This window comes from Beta vulgaris, chromosome 1 (genome assembly GCF_026745355.1).
Source record: "Beta vulgaris subsp. vulgaris cultivar EL10 chromosome 1, EL10.2, whole genome shotgun sequence".
NCBI lineage: Eukaryota > Viridiplantae > Streptophyta > Magnoliopsida > Caryophyllales > Amaranthaceae > Beta > Beta vulgaris.
In genome coordinates this window covers 45,555,164-45,565,392 of record NC_079202.1, presented here as the reverse complement: position 1 = coordinate 45,565,392, position 10,229 = coordinate 45,555,164, and positions in this window count along the sequence as shown.

Sequence of the window (10,229 nt, the reverse complement as noted above, 5' to 3'; positions counted from 1 at the left end):
ACATTCTCACTATAGTCATTCCAGCAAATGGGACTTCTACACTTCCGTCCATATAACGCCTCAAAAGGTGCCATCTTATACTCGCATGGTAACTATTATTGTAAGAGAACTCAATCAAATCTAATTGGTCCTCCCAACTTCCTTGAAAATCTATAGCACAAGCTCGCAACATATCTTCCATAGTTTGGTTAGTCCTCTCAGTCTGACCATCGGTCGCAGGGTGAAAGGCGGTACTCATCTTTAATGTTGTCCCAAGGTTTGATTGACCTTCTTCCAAAACTTAGATAGAAATCTAGAGTCACGGTCTGAATAATGTCCTTTGGAACTCCGTGCAATCTCACTACATGCTTGATATAGGTTGTAGCGAGTTGCTTCTTCTTCCATGTCTCCTTAATAGGTATGAAAACAGCGGACTTGGTCAGTCTATCCACTATAACCCAAATGGTATCATTTCCACTCCTCGACTTGGGTAAGGCAGTCACAAAGTCCATAGAAATCGAATCCCACTTCCATCCAGGAACCTCTAGTGGTTGGACTTTCCCCATGGGCCTCTTATGGTCTATCTTCACTTTCTGACAGGTTAGACACTTAGACACATACTCAGCTACCTCTCGTTTCATGTTCGGCCACCAATATATCACCTTAAGATCCTTATACAGCTTGTCACCCCCAGGGTGCACAGAATATGGAGTGTTATGTCCCTCATCCATAAGACGTCTTTAGTCTTACACTTCTGTGGTACACACCACCTTCCTTTAAACCTTAGACTCCCATCATCATGAATCTTGAAGTCTACTTCCTTACCTTGCTTCATTTTCTCTTTAATCTTATCTAGATGCTCATCCCCGACTTGACCCTCAATGATCTCATCGAAAACTGACACTCCCAAAGAAAGTTACTAAGTCTAGCCTTACTTTCCCCAGGATTTAAAATTTCTAGGTTCAACCTTTGCATATCTCTACACAACTCCTCAGGGACTATCAAAGCACTCAAGCTATGACTCGATTTTCGACTCAAGGCGTCAGCAACCACATTTGCTTTCCCTCATGATACTGGATGTCTAGATCATAATCCTTAATCAACTCTAGCCATCTTCTTTGCCTCATATTCAAGTCTTTTTGGGTAAATATGTACTTCAAGCTCTTATGGTCTGTAAATATCTTGCAAGTTGCTCCATAAAGATAATGTCTCCAAATCTTCAATGCAAACACTATGGCAGCTAACTCTAGATCATGGGTAGGGTAATTAGCCTCATAAGGTTTCAATTGACGCGACGCATAAGCTATTACCTTACCATTCTGTTGCAACACACAACCCAAACCTTCTTTGAAGCATCACTATAGACCTCAAATCCCTCATTCCCATCAGGTAGGGTTAAGACAGGTGCAGTGGTTAAACGATCCTTCAAGATCTGGAAAGCTTCCTCACACTTCTCATTCCACTCAAACTTGGACTCCTTTTTCATTAAATTCGTCATAGGTCTCGCTATCTTTGAGAAATCCCTCACAAATCTCCTATAATAGCCAGCTAAACCCAAAACTTCTAATGTCAGATCACACTCTTTGGAGTTGGCCACTCACTCACAGCTTGAATCTTAGCAGGATCTACAGATACTCCTTCCTTAGACACAAAATGACCCAAGAATGCTACTTTCTCCAAACGAAACTCACACTTAGAGAACTTGGCATATAATTGGTTCTTCCTCAAGGTTTCTAAGATAGTCCTCAAATGTTCATCATGTTCGGTTTCATTCCTCGAATAAATCAAAATGTCATCGATGAAAACCACTATGAACTTATCTAAAAACTCATGAAAGATTCTATTCATCAAATCCATAAATATAGCAGGAGCATTGGTTAACCCAAATGGCATTACAGTGAACTCGTAGTGACCATAACGCGTTCTAAAGGCAGTCTTCGGTACATCCTTATCGGCTACCCTCAATTGATGATACCCAGAACGTAAGTCAATCTTCGAGAACACTCTCGCTCCATTAAGTTGATCGAATAGGTCAGCTATTCTAGGCAAAGGGTACTTGTTTTTGATGGTAACATTATTCAACTCCCTACAGTCTATACATAATCTCATACTCCCATCCTTTTTCTTCACGAACAAAATAGGAGCTCCCCAAAAGGCGATGCACTAGGTCTGATATAACCCTTATCCAAAAGTTCTTGCAATTGTGTCTTTAACTCACTCATCTCAGGAGGTGCCATTCTATAAGGTGCCTTAGATATAGGTGCAGTTCCAGGAACTAAGTCTATGGTAAACTCAACAGCTCTTGTAGGCGGCATACCTGAAATTTCACTCGGAAATACGTCCATAAACTCATTCACTATTGGAACATCCTCAAGTTTTAACTCAGCTTCTTTACTCACATCTTGCACACTACAGAAAAACAGCTCACACCCCTTTCTCATCAACTTCTGCACTTGCAGAGCAGAGATCACTCCAAAGTTTTTTAGGTTTCCCAAATCGTCTATATGAGGTAAATTTTCCCGAAGGGTTTCTCAACACTACTTTCTGGACTTCACAATCGATCTTGGCCTTGTAATGACTCAACCAGTTCATCCCAAGAATCACATCTAAATCTCCTAAGTTAAACTCGATTAAATCGGATGGAAAGACACTCCCTCCTATCTTCAAAGGTAGGTTTTTAAACAACTTGGCACACCTTATGATTTCTCCAATAGGTATGCTAATAGGCAAATCAAACACTTCAAATTCTACTAAACCCAATTGAATTTCCTCAATCAAACCTTGCTCAAATCACCGAGCCTTTAACTCCTCAATGGCTAATACCTCAAGTGCAAATCTAGACAATGCTACGAACTTGCTATAATACTTAGAGATAGTCATGCTCTCCATCTTAAGGTTAATAAACTCTTGGGCTTTTAGTTTCCTCATAAAAGCAGGGTAAAACTTTTCTCTTAAAGCAGCAATAAAGGATTCCCAAATAAACTCTTTCATAATACTGAGTCTAGTCTCATTCTCTTTCTACTATAAGTCAGTCTCATCTTTCAAATACAGTACAACTTGACCTACTTTAATACTCTCAAGACAGTTTACAGCCCCAAAAATCTTTTAAAACGCCCTAATCCGACTCTCTAAGAGGATAAGGTCAGCTTACCCCTTAAGGTACGACAGTTTAATTTTAGCTAGTCTCTCAAACATGTCCCAGCAGAATTGGGACACTCAACTTTTTCGAGTCAAATTCTTTGCCAACAGGCGAATAGCAGATGCTAAGGCATCATTATTGTTTGACGCTCTACTTCGCGACTGAAATCTAACGTAACTTTACTTTGGGTTCCAGCATAACTTACATGTCCATCTAATAAGGCAACACTTGATTTGATCATTAAAGATCGCATCAACATACAATTCCACTAAGTTTCAACAAGTGTTCTCTAATAATCACATAATCATCCATGTAAAATATATTCACATCAACGTGCAAGTAGAAACAAGCAAGCAAGAATATAATCACATGATGAAAAGAATGATAATAATAAAAAAATATTCCCATCACGTTCCCAGAATAAATTCTTACTCGCTCATGTAAATAAATAATAGATTTTATTCCTCAATCGATAATAAGAATATTTCTCCAATCCAAAATAACCAACTTATTCCTCAATAATATAAAGAATACTCAATAAGGAAATTTAAACCATTGTAGCTTGACTACTTTCCAACAACTAATCTTAAACCATAAATAAATATTCGATGGAGTTACATATCATTCTCATCCTTATTTCCTTTATATGGAGTAAACATTTCATCTCCAAAGTCTCCAAAGTCTTCACTATAATAATAATAATAATAATAATAATAATAATAATAATAATAATAATAATAATAATAATAATAATAATAATAATAATAATAATAATAATAATAATAATAATAATATTAATAATAATAATAATAATAATAATAATAATAATAATAACTTGAGTTCCTAGATCTAATAGATCTTCAAATCCTTTTGGGATGATGTCCATTTTCATCAATCTCTAAAACATTGACATTGCTCAGATAAAGTCTCCAAATAACATTGTAGATGTCCTTTCAAGTTTGCACTCTAGTACAATCAAACTCTTGAATTACTTCATATATCGCTAACAGGGATACCTACTTTTAACACATAAAGCATAATGCTCTCTAAGCTAGTATAACTATAAGTTCGAGGCTCATGACATCTGTTGAACCCTAGTTTTGATAATGACAAAGAAACAAAGGAACAAACTAAGTAGTGAACTAATGAATTATTTAAGTGTATGGTGTCTAAGGTATCAATGCAAGGAACTGGGAGAATACAAAGTCAATGAAGAAGTCAAGAGAGGATTTCAAAGGCTAAGTAAAGAAGTTTCTATGTTGATACTGGAGCAAGCATTGGATCAAGAATAATAGAAGCTAGGCGTTTTATTTTCTAGTTCCAATGTAAAGGAACAAAGAAAGAATGGTAAGGAACTGTGGCAGAATATTTGAGAATGAAGCGTTTGTTCCTCTGTAAGGAACAAACTCAGTGGCACTTAGTAAATATGTTAAAGGAACTGAACTAATATAAGGAACTAGACTTAGGCGTGTACTTAGTATAACGTTAAAAGATAATGGAGTAAGTCATGCCTAATATATAGGAAATTAGTTATTTCTAATTTCAAATGATAAAATCAGTTTTAAAAAGAAAATCTGTTTTGGAAAAGATTTTATTTTTCGGAAAATAAGAAAATAAATATCCGGTTGTTAGAAAGATTTTATTTCAAAGATATTATTTTCTTAAAGATTAGAAATTCAGATTTAAAGATAAAAGAGTTTATAAAAACTGATTTTCGGATAATGTTGAAGGAACTCCTATTATTTAGGAGTAATGGCTGCATTTTATCCACGTTCATTTATAGTTCATGGGATCATGGGACATGATGTAAAACGTGTTCCTTAGGGGAAGGAACATCATGGGTAAATGGATTAAAACGTGTACTCTAACATTAATCCCACGTTCTTCATGATTAACACTATAAATATAGAAGTCTAGATAAGTTCCAAATTGTGTCTGACTAAGTAATTAAGTGAGTTTAACTTATTAAGTGTCAGTGCCTTCATTCTCTCATAATAGCCATTTGTTCTTTGCCTTCTTACTCTAATTCCACTAAGCTTATTTCGATCAATTGTATTTTGGTTTTTGGGGTAAGGGAACTTTGAGTGAAGTTCTGTAAGAGAAAGGCTTTGAGTGAAGCTTGTATGTGTGAGAAAACTTCGAGTGAAGTTGAGAGGAACTGCTGTTAAGGGAACAGTGGTTCAGGAACTTGAGTTTAGGAACTCAAGGTAGGGCTCGAGTTAGAATTAGGTTGTAACAGAGTTGTTTGGCCTAATTAGTGAAAGTGTTGAGTTTAAAATCCCTAGTGGTCGAGGTTGTTTCTTCTTGTTGGGCCCAAGAAGTTTTTCCTCGTAAAAATCCCTTGTGTTCCTTTAGCTTGTTTATTCGTTTAAGTTTTAATTTCCGCAAAAAGTTACGTTTATTTCTACACCTACAATTCACCCCCCCTCTTGTAGTGTTCCTAGGAAATAACAATTGGTATCAGAGCTAGAACTCACGTAAGATAGGAAACCCTATTGAGGAAAAGATCCAAGGAACAATGAATACCACCGAGAAACTTGAAGAAGGTTATTCCACTCAAAGGCCTCCTATGTTCAATGGGAAGTACTACAACTATTGGAAGAACCGCATGGAGATATTCATCAAGGCTGAAAACTATCAGGTATGGAGAGTCATTGAAGTTGGTGATTTCGAAGTCACAACTACAAATGACAAAAATGAGGTAACTCTTAAACCCCTCTCTGATTATGACAAATCTGATTTTGAAAAAATGGAAGTAAATGCCATGGCTATTAAACTATTGCATTGTGGACTTGGACCCCATGAACATAATAGGATCATGGGATGCAAATCCGCAAAGCAAATATGGGATTTACTAGAAGTAACCCACGAAGGAACTAATGAAGTTAAAAGATCGAAAATTGATTTACTTATGAATCAATATGAACTGTTCTGCATGAAATCCAAAGAAAGCATCCGAGACATGTTTACTCGTTTTACTAACATTATAAATGAGTTGGCTTCTCTTGGAAAGTTTATTTCATCTGAGGAACAGGTTCGAAAGGTTCTTAGGAGTCTTCCTAAGGACAGATGGATGGCTAAAGTCACGGCTCTTCAAGAAACAAAAGACTTCACTAAGTTCAACTTAGAACAGCTGGCAGGGTCACTTATGACTCATGAGCTTCACCTTGATACTGAATATGGTGAAAGCTCCAAATCAAAATCAATTGCTCTCAAAGCAGATGATGAAGATGATTCGGACTCTGAAGAAGAAGAAGCAGCCCTCATGGTTCGAAAATTTCGAAAGATGTACAGGAACATGAAGAATGGAAACTTCAAAGGTAAAACTAAGAAATTTTCTAACAAAGCTGCTTGTCATAAATGTGGAAGTACAGATCACTTCATCAAAGAATGTCCTCTTTGGGAAAACGACAAAACCAAAGAAAGGAACAAGGAACGCTTTGCTGAAAGGAACAAAGAATCAAAAGCACCTTTCTCTAAGGCAAATGTGCGCAAAGCTATGATAGCTGCTTGGGGAGATTCAGAGACGGAAGAAGAAGAGGAACAACCAACTGAAGAAACAGCAAACCTTTGCCTCATGGCAAACATCGACGAAAAAGAAGATGAAGAAAAAATTGAGGTAAGTCAACATGGACTTGAGTCAGAACTAGATGGTAAAACTAGGACTGAAATATATGATCTTCTTTATGATGCAATTCTTGAATGTAGAGATGAACGTGAAAAACGTGAACAAACGGAACAAGCCTTAAAGGTTTGCAAGGAACACATAGAATGGCTTAAGAAAATGAGAACTGATGTCGAAACTAGATTTTTGATTTGTTTGATAAAAACTTAAAAATCAAAGAATGTTATGAGAGTTTGAAAAATGAAAATTATCTAATTAATTTAGAGATTTCACACTTGAAGGAATTTGTCCCTGTTCTGAGTTCCTTTGATATAAGATCAACCCCTTTGAAAGGATACAGATCTGAGATTGAAAAAATAAATAAGAGAAAAATTTTTAAAGGAACAGATCTGTAATCTTAAAAAGGAACTGGTTGTCGCAAGGAACAGAGGCAAAATCATGAAAGTTCCTAAGTGGATTGAGAAACCACAGACCAAAAGGAAGGAAGGTCTTGGTTTTGAAAACTACAAGAAAAGGAACAAGACAAAGAAATATGTTGATCTACCTAGTGATAAGTTCTGTATGTATTGTGGCAAGGTAGGTCATTACATAAATCAATGTCAACTAAAATCTGAGATGATTGGGAAAAATGTGACAATAAGTAAGAAAAAATGGGTTGTCAAAACAAATCCTAGTCAAGAACAGGAACCCACGAAAGATGGGGTTCCTTCAACTAACAACTAGTTGATTTTTGCAGGTTGGAGTGAGGGGAACAACACTTGGTATCTCGATAGTGGTTGTTCCAAGCACATGACAGGAGACAAAACGAAGTTTCTCTCACTCACAACCTATGAAGGTGGCAGTGTAACATTTGGTGATAATAAGAAAGGTAACATTGTTGCTATGGGTAAGGTCGGTAAGTCACCATTACACTCCATTGAAAATGTATTTTTAGTTGAAGGTCTAAAACATAATCTATTAAGCATTTCTCAATTCTGTGACAAAGGAAATACTGTAAAATTTGATAAGAAAAATGCTTAATCATCAACATTAAAACTAAGAAGGTTATGTTGGAAGGAACAAGGAAAGGGAACACATACATTGTGGATCTAGACCTTGTTCCTCAAATCAATTTAACTTGTCTTAGTGTTATTGAAGATGATTCACTTCTATGGCACAAGCGTCTAGGACATGCTAGCTTTTCATTACTTGAGAAACTTAGATCAAAAGACCTTGTTTTAGGATTACCATCTATAAAATTTCATATTGATCAAGTTTGTGATGCATGTGCACGAGGTAAACAAGTAAGATCCTCTTTCAAATCTAAAACGATTGTAAGTACCACTAAACCATTAGAGTTAATTCATATGGACTTATGTGGACCCATGAGAATTCAAAGCAGAAGTGGAAAGAGGTATGTACTTGTGATTGTAGATGACTACTCTAGGTACACTTGGGTTATTTTTCTCTCTAGTAAAGATGAAACTTATGATGAGTTCCTTGTCTTTGCTAAAAGAGTTCAAAACCTAAGTGGACATAAAATAATGCACATTAGATCAGATCATGGCAAGGAATTCGAAAATTATAAATTTGATGACCTAAGCAGAGATAATGGCCTAGATCATAATTTTTCTGCCCCTAGAACACCACAACAAAATGGTGTTGTAGAAAGGAAAAATAGAACTTTGGAGGAAATGTCTAGAACCATGTTAATTGCTAGTGAACTTCCAAGGAACTTTTGGGCTGAAGCTGTTAATACTGCTTGTCACATAATTAATCGTGCCATGATGAGACCTATCATTAATAAAACTCCTTATGAACTTTACTTTGGAAAGAAACCAAACATCACCTATTTTAGAACATTTGGATGCAAATGTTATGTGCATAATAATGGAAAAGATAATCTTGGAAAATTTGATGCAAGGAGTGATGAAGCAACATTTTTAGGATACTCCTCACATAGTAAAGCTTATAGAGTATATAACAAGAGAACTATGTGTGTTGAAGAAAGTATTCATGTAATCTTTGATGAATCTGACAAACATAATCCAAGCATACAGGTTGATGACTATGAGATAGGGTTAGCGCAACCTAGTTCAAGGAACACAGATTCACAAGAAGAAGAAGAAGTGAAAGAGGAAAGGAACGAGGAATTCGAAAATAATGAGATCAATGATATTCCTGTTCCTCAAGGAGGAGAAGATACTCCTGTTCCTCTAAATGAAGGAACTGAGTCCACCGAGGCTAACAGAGGAACAACTGAGCAGAGTTCCTCATCCACTCAAGGAACTCATGAGGAACAACATGTTCCTATAAGAGAGTTTCAACCAAAACCTTGGAGATTACAAAAGTCACATCCTGTGGAACTCATAATCAGCGACATATCCAAAGGTACGCAAACTAGATCTCAGTTAAGGAACTTTTGTGCATTTCATGCGTTCCTATCAATGATGGAACCAAGAAATCATGAAGAAGCCTTAACTGACTCTGATTGGATTATGCAATGCAAGCTGAATTAAATGAGTTTGAAAGAAACAAGGTATGGCATCTAGTTCCTTCATCTAAACAACAAAAAGTAATTGGCTTAAAATGGGTGTTTAGAAACAAACTAGATGAATATGGAACCATTGTAAGAAACAAAGCTAGACTTGTAGTAAAAGGTTATAACCAACAAGAAGGAATTGATTATGAAGAAACCTTTGCTCCTGTAGCTAGATTAGAAGCCATTAGAATCTTAATTGCATTTGCTGCTTACATGGGATTCAAATTATATCAAATGGATGTTAAGTGTGCATTTTTAAATGGCTATCTAAACGAAGATGTATATGTTGAACAACCCCCTGGTTTCGAAAATAACAATCTCCCAAATCATGTCTACAAGCTTGATAAAGCTCTTTATGGGTTAAAACAAGCACCTAGATCATGGTATGAGAGATTATCTAAGTTCCTTTTAGAAAATAACTTTAAAAGAGGAAAGGTTGATAAAACCTTGTTCCTAAAATCTAAAGGAACTGATATTTTGCTTGTTCAAATATATGTTGATGACATCATATTCGGAGCTACTAATGAAACATTGTGCAAAGAATTCTCAAATCTCATGAGCAATGAATTTGAAATGAGTATGATGGGAGAGTTAAATTTCTTTCTTGGACTACAAATCAAACAAACTGAAAAAGGTATAATTGTTCACCAACAAAAATACATAAAGGAACTATTAAAGAAATATGGCCTCGAAAATTCAAAGATAAATCACACTCCTATGGGAACTTCAACTAGATTAGATGAAGACTCCATAGGAACAAGTGTTGATCAAACAAAATTTAGAGGAATGATTGGTTCACTTTGTATCTAACTGCTAGTCGTCCAGACATAGCTTTCAGTGTTGGTTTGTGTGCTAGATTTCAAGCAAATCCAAAGGAGTCTCACCTCACTGCTGTGAAGAGAATTCTTAGATACCTTAAAGGAACAGATGATCTTGGACTCTACTATCCAAGAAGTGATACATTC